Source organism: Pantherophis guttatus, chromosome 3, assembly GCF_059756535.1.
Source record: "Pantherophis guttatus breed Tessera chromosome 3, ASM5975653v1, whole genome shotgun sequence".
In the NCBI taxonomy this organism is placed as follows: Eukaryota; Metazoa; Chordata; class Lepidosauria; order Squamata; family Colubridae; genus Pantherophis; species Pantherophis guttatus.
Genome location: NC_142065.1, coordinates 11,135,269 through 11,150,614, shown reverse-complemented (window position 1 = coordinate 11,150,614; position 15,346 = coordinate 11,135,269). Strand labels below are relative to the sequence as shown.

General features: G+C 40.8%; 1 protein-coding gene across 2 annotated transcripts in view; it reads right to left on the bottom strand.

Moving 5' to 3' along the window:
* GATA5 (GATA binding protein 5) overlaps positions 1–15,346 on the bottom strand; it is a 53,282-nt gene that overhangs the window by 24,744 nt on the left and 13,192 nt on the right. The window lies entirely within an intron of this gene.

The window sequence follows — 15,346 nt, the reverse complement described above, 5'->3', positions numbered from 1 at the left end:
TGGGCATTTGGCAACCAGCATTTATTTATGATGGTTGCAACAATCCTGGGATCGCTATTTACAATCTTCCCAGCCAGTTTCCAACCAGCAAAGTCAGTGTGGGAAGCCGGATTTGTTGAATGACGGCATCATTCACTTAGCGACCCGCAGGGATTCTCTGAATAATGGTGGCAAAGAAGGTGGTGAAATCACCCGTCATTCATTTAATGACTGCCTTGCTTAGCCACAAAATGTTTGGCTCCCAACTGTGTTTGAAAATGAAGGCTCGCCTACATAGGTAGTCCTCGACTTACTACAGTTGGTTTAGTGTCCGCCCAAAGTTACAACGGCATTGAAAAAAGGTGACTTATAACCCTTTTTCACAGACTTATGACCATTGCAGCATCCCCAGGGTCACATGATCAAAATCCAGATGTTTGGCAACTGGTTCATATTTTAAGATTGAAGGAATTGGGTATGACTAGTCTATTGAAAAGAAGGACTAGGGGAGACATGATAGCAGTGTTCCAGTATCTCAGGGCTGCCACAAAGAAGAGGGAGTCAAGCTATTCTCTCTCTCTCTTTTTCTTTTTTATTAAAGAGTTTTACTAGTCTCCAAAGCACCTGAGGGTAGGACAAGGAGCAATGGGTGGAAACTAATCAAGGAGAGAAGCAACCTTGAACTGAGGAGAAATTTCCTGACAGTTAAAACAATTAATCAGTGGAACAACTTGCCTCCAGAAGTTGTGAATGCTCCAACACTGGAAGTTTTTAAGAGGAGACTGAACATTTGTCTGAAATAATATAGAGTCTCCTGCCTGAGCAGGGGGTTGGACTAGAAGACCTCCAAGGTCCCTTCCAACTCCGTTATTTTATGTTTTATAAACTATGTGGGAATAATGGCAAGCAGAAAAGTTATGATAAATAGCCTGCCCCCTCTGGTCATGTGATCCCGTTATGGACATTAAACAACTGGCCCTCCTTTATGGTCATTTGCAGTGTCCTGCTACCCCATGACCAGAGTTTACAACTTAAACACAGAAAATGTGCCATTTAAAGCAGAAAACCAACCATTGCAAACAATGGATTCACTTAATGACTGCTGTGGTGGCTTTATGCCTGCCATGGCCGCTTAACAATCCCTGCCCAAAAAAAAATAAAAAATGGCTGGACATGGGTACTTGATGGCCCACTGAACAAATGACAAGAATTTACGACCGTATTTCCAGCACAACATGACTGTATTTTATGGTCGTAAGTTGTTGCCTTTTGACTTACAAGAATTCTGCAGTTTCCCCAACCCAGCTCATATTGGGTAAAGAAACCCTTGCAATGGTTTAATTATGAAGAATTCTTTTTTCAGTTGGGGTCGATGTGTAGAAATAATAATTGTTCTTGGCTCTACCTTTCCAGAATAATCAGGATTTCAAACAAGCAATTATCCAGGTCCCATAAAATCATAAATACCTATTTGTCACAGACAGGCGGTGGCCAGAGAAGACAAGCTTCTTTTAAACAACCATAAAGCTCTAAAAACAAACAAAGCTTCACCTATTGTATATATATATATTCTTCCTCAACGATTTCGACGAGACCAAACTGCATCTACCTCAAGAGTTTTAAGATCGGGACATAGAAAATAAAGGATTCTTACTGGGTTTTATTTGGTGGGTTTTTAATGTTGTAAGCTACTATACGTGGAGTGGCCTCTGTGTGAGTTGAGCAGCCATATAAATGTATATATTAAATAAAAATAAATAAGTACCGATAAAGGAGAAGATTTGTAGCTTTGGGTTGAAATGAGGGGGGGGGTCTTTGATGCTCTCTCAGCTTGGTTGTTTTCTTGCAGATGTTTCATTACCCAAATATTGATGATGTTACCTAGTTTGGTTAATGAAATTTATTTATTTTATTAATTTGTTCAACTTGTATGCCGCCTTTCTCCGAAGACTCAAGGTGGCTTAAGATGTCTGCAAGAAAACAGCCAAGCTCAGAGAGCACCAAAGACGCTTCAAATAAACAAACATTCACTCTTATATTCTGTTACTTTCCACTTTTAGGAGGTACATTAGCCTATTTTTTCCTCCTTTCCGATTTCAGCACATTAACCTATTTCTTCCAAGCATTCCCCTTGGTTAACTCCTCTTCCTTTTCTTCTAAACTCCGCAATATAATTATCTTGTCTACGCGAACGCAGAAACTAATGGCCGTTGACTTCTTCGGAGGCACGGAGGGTGCCTTAGTAAAGTTTACTAAAACACAGACACACACACACACCCTTTTGTTAATGCAGTTTGCAAGGGCCGGGTGACACGCAGCCCCGGCTTGGTTGTAAAAATAAATGATCGAGATGATGTTATTGTAAGATGATAAAAGGGGAGGAGGGAGAGGGAGGATGAGGAGACTTCCCTGATTTCAATCAAACCATGTTGCTTGTTGACTGCTGGCGACAAGCAGGCTGGACCAGGCCTGCTGGAATGTCTTGGCTGACGGAGAAAGTCCGCGTAGACTGAACTCTGCGTATCAATCACTCCGACAGCTTAGACCTGACAAATGACAGACTCTCTACAGAAGTCTCTCTCTCTCTCTCTCTCATTCTCTCTTGTTCTCTCTTCTTCTCTCATTCTCTCTCTCCTCTTTCTCATTCTCTCTTGTTCTCTCTCATTCTCATTCTCTCTTGTTCTCTCATTCTCTCTCTCTCTCTCTTTCTCATTCTCTCTCTCTCATTCTCTCTCATTCTCATTCTCTCTTGTTCTCTCATTCTCTCTCTTTCTCTTTCTCATTCTCTCTAATTCTCTCTCTCTCATTCTCTCTCATTCTCTCGTTCTCTCTCTCATTCTCTCTCTCTCATTCTTTCTCTTTCTCATTCTCTCTTGTTCTCTCATTCTCTCTCTCATTCTCTCTTGTTCTCTCTCATTCTCATTCTCTCTTGTTCTCTCATTCTCTCTCTTTCTCTTTCTCATTCTCTCTTGTTCTTTCTCATTGTCTCATTCTCATTCTCTCTCATTGTCTCATTCTCTCTCTCATTCTCTCACTCTCTCTCTCATTCTCTCTCATTCTCATTCTCTCTCTCTCTCTCATTCTCTCTCAAATTTCCTTAAATGGAAATTAATTCTATGAAAAATGCATCAGGTTATTTTTCCCACCCACCCACCCCCTCTTAATTCTTCAGATTAAATCTATATATTTAGGTGGGAGTTTTTAATTAGCCCACATGGATGTTCCATTTCCCACAGAAAAGAAAACACCGGGAGCCACAAAACCCTTCCCGTGCCTGACTATTTCTTGAGCGGCCACAAAACTAGCATATGTAGTTGAATTAAACGTTCTGTTTTCTTCTGAAACTTTTCTTTTCTTGGATTTATCCATGGTTGGCCTATCGGGGGTTGAAAAGCTCAATAAATTGTGTGCTGGTGGGTGTCACACATTGGCGGTTGTGACGCATATTTTGAATGACAGGGAGCCGCAGCAGAGGAGTGAAAGAGCCACATGTGACTCCAGAGCCGCAGGTTGCTGACTCCTGCCCTAGGCAATGGTTCGGGGTTCCTCCAGCCAACCTATTGTCCTTGGTGGGGACATCCAGAAAGCTCATTTGGAATTGAGAGAAGCAAAGTGGTTTTGCTTTGCTTTCCATCCCAATGGATGGATGCCCCAGGATCATCAGAGCAGTTGGGCGAACAACCGAAACACCAGGTTAGTAAACAAACTGTTGGGCAGGTATATAAAGCAGGGATGACCATCACATGCTTCCAGGTGGCCTGAGAGGGCATGAGACATCCTAATGTCATTATTCCCCGAAAACCTTCCCCAAATAGGGCTGACAATAACACTAAGTGGAAGCTGTCCATTTCTCATCAAAGCTGTGTGCTGTAGCCCAACTCTTCTCAGCCCTGATGGCACGAAGATAGAATAGCCCAGAGAAGCCCTGTAGCTCAATTCTGATCAAGGGAAATGCTGAGAAAATTACCTTCCATGAAAGTATGGGTGGGCCTAGCCCTAAGTCATTCAAATATTTAATTCCAAAGTAATTTGACCAAGCTGCCAATTCAGATTTCCCAACCCAGTTTTCCAAATTGTTTCAAACTTTTGATTCAGTGGGATTATTCACATGCACGACAGCACTTCCCTCAAATCAATCCCAAACATGTACAGGTAATTCTCGACTTTCAACAGTTCGTTTAGTGACCGTTTAGTGAAGCTTACAATGGCAAATGTCTCACTTAACAACGGAAAGTTGGAGCTCAATTGTGATCGTAAATCGAGAATTATACCTGTATTGATTTTCTGAATCGAAACTTCAAATCTCCCGGAAAATCCAGATATGGGGCAACATGCATCGACCTAGAAAAGTCACCACAATTGACTTTATTCTGTGACACCACAGTTTTGTGTGTCAGTGTGGTTCAGCAAGGGCAAAGGAAGAAAGATAGCAGTGTTCCAATATTTAAGGAGTTGCCACAAAGAAGAGGGGATCAACTTATTCCCCAAAGCACCTGAAGGCAGAACAAGAAGCAATGGATGAAAACTAATCAAGAAGAGAAGCAACCTGGAATTAAGGAGATATTTCCTGACAGAACAATTAATCGGTGGAAGGACTTGCCTCCAGAACTTGTGAATGCTCCAACGCTGGAAGTTTTTAAGAAGAAATTGGATAACCATTTGTCTGAAGTGGTGTAGGGTTTCCTGCCTAAGCAGGGGGTTGGACTAGAAGACCTCCAAGGTCCCTTCCAATGTTATTCTGAATGAGTTGATGAAAAGATGGTATAAGGCAGGAGTCAGCAACCCGTGCTCTGGAGCCGCATGTGGCTCTTTCATCCCTCTGCTGCGGCTCCGTCGCTAGTCAGCACCACAATTTTGAGAGGAGCTTCTGGTTGGTGTGTGTGTGTGTGTGTGTGTGTGTGATCATGGCGCACCAGAAAGAGACTCTATGGCAAGGGGCAGGTTTTCCAGTCAGCTCCACAATTGATAGGGCTTTCAGTTAGGACAGGTAGAGGAAAAAGGACGCCATGCTAGGAGGAGACTCTATGGTGCAGGAACCGGACTTCCGGTCAGCTCCAGAATTGACCGTGTGTGTGTGTGTGTGTGTGTGTGTCCTTCCGGTTAGGACCTTTGTGGCTCTTTGAGTATTTAAGGTTGCCGACCCCTGGTATAAGGGGAGGGGTGTAATTCTGTTCAGGGTTGAATCCTGCTCTTAAATCGGAAAGCTGCTGGTGTTGCAACATGCAACTTCGTGGCTGTGTGTTTGTGGAACACGGAAGGCAACCTCTTCTACGACGTGTCCTGCCAAATAAATCCAAGGTTGTAGCAAGGACGGGTCCTACAGCAACACCAGGGAGGTGGTGGCAACCCAAAAGGGGAGCAGATGGAAGAGAAGCAGGAACTTTAGAAAACCAATCCATCACTGCCACCACTGCCGCAGCAACATTTTTTTTTTGTTGCAAAAACAGCTCTGTGCCAAGGAAAACACAAGCCTTGTGCCATTTTTAGAGCTTACTGAAGGATGATTTCTGTTGGAAGGGGTTAAGTGCTGGCCCTGAATACTCCGTTTGACCCCGGCTTGCCCTGTAAATGGTGTAGATTGAGGAGGGGGGCAGAAAATCCAAGGCATTCTGGTCAATTTCAATTACTGACCCACCGTAAGGAGAGCCAGTTAGTTCTAGCGTTTTAAGACACCAAGGTAGAAGCCAAGAGACTATGAGTTGTAGTCCTGCCTTAGGCATGAAAGCTAGCTGGGGGTTTTTTTGGGACCAATCACCAGGAGGACTGAGTTCTAATCCTGTTTTCAGCAGAAAAGTTGACTGGGTGAAAGGGTCAGTCTCTTTCTCTCTAGACTACACTAGACTAGACTAGACTAGACCAGACCATACTAAGGAATAGAACAGAACAAGGAATAGAATAGAACAGAACAGAACAAGGAATAGAAGAGAACAGAACAGAACAAGGAATAGAACAGAACAGAACAGGAGTAAGGAATAGACTAGACTAGACTAGACTAGACTAGACTAGACTAGACTAAGGAGTAGACTAAGGAATAGAACAGAACAAGGAATAGAATAGAACAGAAGAGAACAAGGAATAGAACAGAAGAGAACAAGGAATAGAACAGAACAGAACAGAACAGAGCAAGGAATAGACTAGACTAGACTAGACTAAGGAATAGAACAGAACAGAACAAGGAATAGAACAGAACAAGGAATAGAGTAGAACAGAACAAGGAATAGAATAGAACAGAAGAGAACAAGGAATAGAGCCTTGATAGTACAGTGGTCTACGCACCCTGTTATTAACACAGCTGCCTGCAATTTACTGCTGGTTCGAATCTCTCCAAGGCTCAAGGTTGACTCAGCCTTCCATCCTTTCTAAGGTAGGTTAAATGAGGACCCAGTTTGTGGGGGCAATAAGCTGACTTTGTATAAATATACAAAAGGATGAAGGCTATTGCTTAACGCATTGTAAGCCGCCCTGAGTCTCCGGAGAAGGGCGGCATATAAATCAATTTTTTAAAAAAAGGAATAGAATAGAACAGAACAGAGCAATGAATAGACTAGACTAGACTAAGGAATAGAATAGAACAGAACAAGGAATAGACTAGACTAGACTAGACAATAGAACAGAACAAGGAATAGAACAATACAAGGAATAGAACAGAACAGAACAAGGAATAGAATAGAATAGAGTAGAGAATAAGGAATAGATATAGAATCGAATTGAATAGAATCGAATAGAACAGAACAGAACAACAGAGTTGGAAGGGATCTTGGAGGTCATCTCATCCAACCCCCTGTTCAGGCAGGAAACCCTATAGCATTTAAGACAAATGGTGGCCCAATCTTTTCTTTAAAACTTCCAGTGTTGGAGCACCCACGAATTTTGGAGGCAAGTCGTTCCACTGCTTAATTATTCTGTCAGGAAATTCTGTCATCAAGCTACATTTCCCCACTCTGTCATGTATATTGTGAGTATAACGCATGTAAATATATATAGTCCTTGACTTACCACCTTTCATTTTAATGACCGTTCAAAGTTACGACAGCACTAAAAAAAAGTGACTTGTGACCATTTCTCACGCTTACGACCATTGCAGCATCCCGATGGTCAAACGATCAAAATTCAAGACGCTCGGAAACTGGCTCATATTTATGACGGTCCCGTGTCATGGGATCCCCTTTTGCAACCTTCTGACAAGCCAAGTCAATGGGGAAGCCGGATTCACTTTAACAACCGTGATTCACTTAACAACTGAGGCAAGAAAGGTCATAAAATGGGACAAAATTCACTTCACAATAACTGCCTCACTTAGCAACAGAAATATTGGGCTAAATTGCGGTCGTAAGTCAAGGACTACCTCTATGGATACAGAAGAGGGTTTTTCCCAATAGGATTCCTTCCATTCCGAGTTTCACACCCAAGTTCTATTTTTTTTTTTTTATCTAGGAGACAACATCTTTAACAACGGCTTCTTTTCTGTCTGAACTATTAGCTAGCATCAATTTTTTTTTCTGGTTAAAACAACATCCCTGATATGACCCCAAAGGTTATTGAGTCAATTTAACCCGGGAGAGAGGTTAGATTAATTTTAATTAAAATGGTTCATTTTCATGTGACCCTTGATTCTGCTTAAACTGAGAAAGTGAATAATTGCCATTCGTTTCCAGCTGAAAAGAAGTCAGGTTTAAAGACAAGACGCCAAGATATTGAAAAAACAAAAAACCCAAAATCCTGTTGATTTGCCATCCAATCGTTATCCTGAGCAGAGCAAATCTGGAAACTTATTTCATTGATTTTTTTCCCCCCTTTTGCCCCAAAATATTTTTTGTTATATTGTTATTCTGGATAGTCTGCCTTTTCTAAGGTAGAAAACATTGGAAGAAGAATTGACAGATCTTGAACAGTGAAGACGGTTCAGTCCGGTTCTTGCAAACCGGTAGTAATAGCGGTGGGAGACTCCACCCACCCGCCCCTACGTCATCACTGATGATCCGCGCATGCGCAGAAGCTTCTGCACATCCGCGCGTGCACTCCGGTTGCGAACCGGTAGTAAAGGTAAGTGGAACCCACCCCTGGACCGATAGTCCTCGAATTACAACAGTTTGTTTAGTGACCATTGGAAGCTAACACGGCACTGAAAAAAAGTGACTTTTTCACCGTTTTTCACACTTGTGACCATTGCAGCATCTCCATAGTCACATGATCAAAAGTTGGCAACAGACTCATTTTTATGACGGTGGCAGGGTCATGCGATCCCCTCTTGTGACATTCTGACAAGCAAAAGCCAACAAGATTCACTTAGCAACCATGTTACTAAAAACTGCAGCAATTCACTTAACAACGGTGGCAAGAAAAGGTCGTAAAATGGGGCAAAACTCACTGAACAACTATCTCGCTTAGCAACAGAAATGTGGGGCTCAATTGCGGTCATAACTCGAGGGCTACCTGGATATATTAATTCTGCCAACGCCCTGCAAATGCCACAAGATTTAATCTTTTTTTCAGCCCGGTTCAAGCCATAAATAGAAGCATTTTAACTCTATAAATAGAAGTTATTTAACATCAGCCTACACATAAAACAGTTTCCTTCCAGGCCTTGGTAATCATGCCTTTGATTAAACATTTTGCAAGGTAATCCCAAATGTTTTATTTTTATGGTTAAGAATGTCTGCTGAAGAGGGTAGCGCAGAAGACAAAATACATTAAAATGTCTAAGGGGAAAAAGAACCCAACCAACCCAAATCCAAACTAAATCTTGACCCCTTCACAATCTAGCTAGAAATAAAAACGGCCTCCAGTCAAGTTTACATGGATATAATCCATGTTATTTTCTTAGCCAAGGGACAGAAATAGTTTTGTCATTGTCCTCTGGGATTCCCCCCCCCCCAATTTCACAGTCTAATTTACAGTCTTTCTGTGTTGTCACCCATCCCAAGTACTAACCAGGACTGATCCTGCTTAGCTTCTAAAGAGAGAAGCTAATATTTGCTCAAAGGTGAATTTTGAATAAGGAACAGGAGAAAGAATTAGTTCACTATTCGCACAATTCAGTATTATATTGTGTCTAGTGTAATTCAGGCATGCCCATTATTCACCAGCTGTTTACTTGGATTACTCTTTACTTCTTCCTAATGAAATTATTTCTTCCTAACTCAACTCTATTGGCTGTTTACATCTAAATCTGCTCCAATCCTAATCTTTAAAACTGCTTTTTCTCGTTTAAATGTCCTGAATCCAGCTTAATAATGTTCGAAGATTTGGAAAAAAAAAATTAGCAAAAGAACACACCTGAAAGAAATCAAATATGCATTCAATTAAAAAAAGAATACACAGGCTTACAAGATAATTATTGTGCAGCTTTTAACATGCTAAGTGATACACTTCATAGTTAAAGCAATTTAAATCACCCAATTCAAGGGATGTGATTTTAGTGGAAACTTATGATCTTTATCTTTTTTTTTTTAAAGAGGCTTGTTAAATTCAATTTCATTTTAAGGCATACATTAAAACACTGGTAGAAGTAATCGTGTAAATGTTTAGCATACTGTAATACAATACTTCCAAATATGCAGTATTTGATTCTTGTTGAAAATTGGAAATTATATATATATAATGGGGGATTCATGACACATAAATACTTTCTGTACATTTTAATAAAATAAAGTAAAAGAAAATAAATACTATTTTTATCCTGTAAAGATGTAACTTTGTTAGCATGCCACAAAAATTGTTAAAGAAACATCCACGTGGGCTAATTAAAAACTCCCACCTAAATATATAGATTTATTCTGAAGAATTAAGAGGGTGGGAAAAATAACCTGATGCATTTTTCATAGAATTAATTTCCATTTAAGGACATTTGAGAATTTGAGGGACCTGCTTTCCAATTTCCTGGGCATCAGACTGCAAATTCTTTGCCAATTGCACCGTTCTACACAACCGTATTAAGACGCCCGTGTGATTAAGACGAAACGTTTTAATGCAATTTTATTTCGTTTGCTTTAGCGAAAGAGGCATCACAAATCCGGATTCCGACCCAATCCCACAAGACAGGGAGAAAGTAAAAAAACAAAACAGAACAAAAAATAACACCAAAAACAACGGAGAATGCTTAACGGAAAGGCTAAACATTTTCTTGTTTCGGAGCTTTAAAAAAATGGAGAGGGGGAAAAAAAACACCCGGAAAAATAAATAAATCATTTTTTTTAAAAAAAAGAGTTTTTGAAATAGGGACCCGAAATCTCGTTTTGAAAACTTTCCGGCGTCAAGCACGGATTTCCAGCACGAAAAAAAGTCTACGAAATAAAAGAAATCGAGACTTTCTCCTCCTCCTTCAGACGGGCAAAATTGTGGGGACACCGTCTTGAATTCGACGGCGCGTTTCGGAGAAAGAGAACAAGGCAGGGAGGAGGCATGGATAAAAAGGCGGAAAATCCGAAACGCCAACAAAACCCGAAAAAACTGACCTCGAGACTCTTTCAAATTGGGGGCTTGCAAAACCAAACAACAACAAATCAACAAACCACGATAAGCCGCATCAAAGGGGTGGGCTTCATACACCCACACCCCAAATTAACTCAAGCCTTCCTTTTATTAGCCTCCCCCCCCCCTGCCCGTTTCGGACATTCCTCGTCGGAGAAAACCTCCTTGCGCGCTTTCTCCGTCGTGTGAAACGAAAGCCAAGCGGCTTCCCGTGTCTTGCGTGGACTTTTCAGGATCTTTCAAAGCTGATGGGATGCCACGGAGGGCAAAGCTTGGGGGGGTGGTAGTGTGATGGAGGTGGGGAGATAGTCCACGAGATTTTCCTTTTAGTGATTTAGGAACTCGAGTTGGCTTCGAAAAAGTCATTTTCTCCCTCCATAAATTACTTTTTGTAAAAAAAAAAAAACACCAAAAAAAACACCATCGGAGCGGCTATAAATCTGCTTCCCTTCGTTGAAACGCCAAACCCGTGTCACTCCTGAAGTCAGCATAAAAACGACGAAGTTAAAGGGTTGAAAGAAAAACTCTCACTTACTGCTTTCATTTTAACCCCGCGAGATTATTATTTTTTTTTAAAGCCCCTTTCCGGCCACGGCGCTGCTTTAAGCTTTTGCAAAAGTTTAAAAACCGGAGAGAAGAAATGCCGAAGTGGCTAAACCGGGGAGGAACCGAGATTCGGTGTAGGAATCGGGGCCCCGGCGGTATTGCCACCGGTTTCCTTGCTCCTTTTCAATGGAAAAAGTCCAGGGAATTTTATCTGGAATAAATATAGGGCTAAGAATAGGCTGGCAGAAGGAGGAAACTTAAAAAGGGCTAGGCCCTTACTAGAAGTTATTTTTTCCTGTACCTATTTTAATTCTGCTCCAAAAAAATAAAGAAAAAATTAAAATTAAAAAATAGTTCTTTAAATGCACAGCCCTCTTAATAAGCTAGCAGAAAAGTCTTCCCCAACTATACAAGCTTTTATATTTTCCATTTTTTAAAACAACAAATTCAGTTGTTTCAACTAAAATTGGGAACAATCAAAATATCCAAACCTTTGGAAGAAGTATTTTCAACGTACAGGCTTAAAAAAAAATATTAACGCTCCAACATTGGCATCAGAATAGGAGTTAAGTCCTACTCTTCAATTATAATTGCTCTTCATCTGTTCAATCAGCTTTCTCTCCCATGAATTTTCCTACGGGTTGAAATTATTTTTCCAAAGGATTGAAGTTGAATGAGTCTTCCTTGTCTTATAACCAAAGGATGAAAATTTTAACATTTGGTGGGAAGATGTACAAGCTTAGAGCAGTGTTTCTCGACCCCTACGTCTTGTCTGGACTTCCAACTCTTAGAATTCCCCAGCCAGCATGACTGTCTGGGGAATTCTGGGAGTTGAAGTCCACACATCTTCAAGGTTGAGAAAACACTGTCTTAGAATAAGGTGCTAGTCCCTTTGAGGGCAATGAAAGAAAGAAAACTGAAGGGGTGGGAAGGAAATTACGTTCCATTTGGGTATGTGTAGTTTGATGAAAAGAAGGACCAGGGGTGACATGATAGCAGTGTTCCAATATTTCAGGAGTTGCCACAAAGAAGAAGGAGTCAAACTATTCTCAAACCAATAAATAAATAAATATTCTCCAAAGCACCTGAAGGCAGGACAAGAAGCAATGGGTGGAAACTAATCAAGGAGAGAAGCAACCTAGAACTAAGGAGACATTTCCTGACAGTTAGAACAATTAATCAGTGGAACAACTGGCCTCCAGAAGTTGTGAAAGCTCCAACACTGGAAGTTTTTTAAGAGATTACAGAAATGGCATAGGGTTTCCTGCCTGAGCAGGGGGTTGGACTAGAAGACCTCAAAGGTCCCTTCCAAATCTTGTTATTCCTTTAACTTCTCATGAGTGAAACTTTTCCCCCCAAGGCCTACATTTGGCTGGTCTGAATGTTATCTAACTTATTTCCCCACTTGGGCTGGCTTTTTTGACAGGCCCTGCAATAAGAGGGAGGGGGAGGAGGGGGGGGAGATCCAAAGGCATTTTATGCTGATGAGGTGTGCGTGCTGATATGTGCACACACCATGCCCAGGTCAAATCTCAAAGTCACAAACTCCAAAGTACACTTGGCAACAGGTCAGGCATGTTCAAGTCAATGCATGTTTGGTTCAATTCTAGCTGGGTGGCACATTTTATTTTTCAGGATCTGCCCAACATGATCCCGGAACTAATGAGACAAAACTTAGATCCTTCTTTAAAAAACCCTGGAAATACAGCTCACCATTCTACATTTCTGCGCCTCGCCAAGGGCACTTCCAATAGAAACTAATTAATGGGTACTTGGTCTTCCATTGGAATTCATCATTAAAAGCTCATCAAAGCTACTTTCCTGTAATGACTCTGTCTGTGTGAAGAAATTTCCATCCCACCCTTAAAACCTTTTAGTTTTTTGTGTCTATCTTTGGCCATACCTTCATAGTATGCTGTGACTTCTGTTAAGGGGTCAGGGGTGAAATGCTCCCAGTTTGGACCAGATCACCTGATCTGGAGCAATGGAGGCGGGTGGTTTGGAGAATCGGTAGCAAAAATCCCTGCCCCCACCCCCATTAGAGGCTTTTTTTTTTTTTTACTTTTAAAAGCATTTTTTCTACAACTTCTTCGGCTGAAAAAATGCTTTTTTAAAAAAAGCCTCTGCCGATCAGGCAACTCAGCTTGGATCATCAGAGGCACTTAAAAGAACAAAAGCCTCTGCTGATCAGGCAACTCAGCTTGGATTGTCAGAGCCTTTTGAAAGCATTTTTTTCACCGAAGAGGTTGTAGAAAAAATGGTTTTAAAAGTAAAAAAAAAAAAAATGGCCACACCCACCCAGTCACATTACCCCCCCCCAAGCCACGCCCACAGAACCGGTAGTAAAAAATTTAGATTTCACCACTGGTTGGGGTGTGGTACTTTGTAAAATCATTTTGTAAAAAAAAAAAAAAAAAGTCCTTGAAAAGATACTAACCTGCTCCCAATACAGAGAAATATACTACCATGAAAGTATCTAAGAAGATTCTCAAATCATCCATGTCACGATTGTCTGATAGGTGCTTTTTTTTTTTTTTTTTTGCAAAAGGCAACTGAACTTTCTTGAACTTTTTTTTCCCCTTTTCTTTGAAAATGTTTGGCTTCTCATCCAAGAAGCTTCTTCAGTTCTGCTTCTTGGATGAAAAGCGAAACATTTTCAAAGAGAAAAAAAATAACCAAAAAAGTCCCAGTTACCTTTTTGAAAAACACCTTTGGGACAACTATGGCCTGGATGATTTGAGAATCTCCATAGATATTAAGGAGGCTCTTGCTGAGAAGGGTCTCCACCAAACTGGAGAAGCTTCTTGGATGAGAAGGTAGTACAGTGGTCTAAGGCACCCTGTTATTAAGCTGGTTATTAAGACCAGCTGCCTGCAATTACTGCAGGTTCTAATGTCGCCAAGGCTCAAGGCTGACTCAGCCTTCCATCCTTTCTAAGATAGGTAAATTGAGGACCCAGTTGTGGGGGCAATAAGCTGACTTTGTATAAATATACAAAAGAATGAAGGCTATTGCTTAGCGATTGTAAGCCGCCCTGAGTCTCCGGAGAAGGGCGGCATATAAATCAAAATTAAAAAAAAAAAAGAAGCAAAATGTTTTCAAAGGGGAAAAAAAATACAAGAAAGTCCAGTTGGACTTTTGGAAAAAAACACCCCTGGGCCGCCAAGTAACTTTTCTTTTTATGTACACTGAGAGCGTATGCACCAAAGACAAATTCCTTGTGTGTCCAATCACACTTGGCCAATAAAGAATTGTATTGTATTGTATTAGAAAAAAAAAAATCCTAACAGACATAGAATCAAAGGTAATTGATCCATACATAAGAAGTGAGAAATACTCGGGAGATATATCGACAACCAGATTCCCACATTTGCTAAATAAATAATATTGTGTGTTTGCTCTGTGAGAGCTCAGTCATTCTTGTCTGCTAAACATCTCACTGCTTAGCCCAATCTACAAATGAGGCTTGCAAGTATCTTTTTCCACCCAAGCTCTTTATTTTAAAGCAAGTGTTTTGTTAACATTCAAGGTCATTCAGTCATTATTGTATAGTGACTTTCACACTGTGAATTTAATGCTAAAACTGTATCCCACTATACCAGTGTTTCTCAACCTTGGCCGCTGGACGATGTGTGGACTTCAACTCCCAGAATTCCCCAGCCAGCAGAGCTCTGCTGGCTGGGGAATTCTGGGAGTTGAAGTCCACACATCGTCCAGCGGCCAAGGTTGAGAAACACTGCACTATACAATCATGTTAAAACACACCAGAACGGTTCTTTACAGTTTCTAGTTGCTCATTGTTATAGAAATTACTTTTTTTTCATTCTTCAAGCAGCATTTGGTAAAAGATCCTAGAACATAAGGTTCTGGCAATTATGATGATTTATTAAATGTATTGGCAGCCCATTTTATCAGAGTAACTAGATTTTATTAACTAGAATTCCCACCACTACCACTACCCATCTTCTAACTAACATGTTATAACTCTTCCCCTTGTAATGCCACTGGTTCACACAACAGATCTGAAACCACGACTGAATAAAGCACAAAACTGGGATAAAGTTAACCTTTGTTAAATTAACTGAAGTGCCTGAGAAGATTCCAATAATATAAACCAAATGTCAAAAGCCTCTCATCAAAAACGATTTCGGCAAGTAATTGATAAAACCCTTGATTCCGTAACAAGGAATTCAATCAATTGGAATAAGAGCTGGAAGGGATCTTGGAGGTCTTCCGGACCAACCCCATGCTCAAACAGCAGCAGGAGATCATATATCACTTAGCCATCAATAGATCTGTTCTCTAAGAGCAATGCAGTGGTACTCAGGTGTTTCCACAAGCTTTTTTTTTC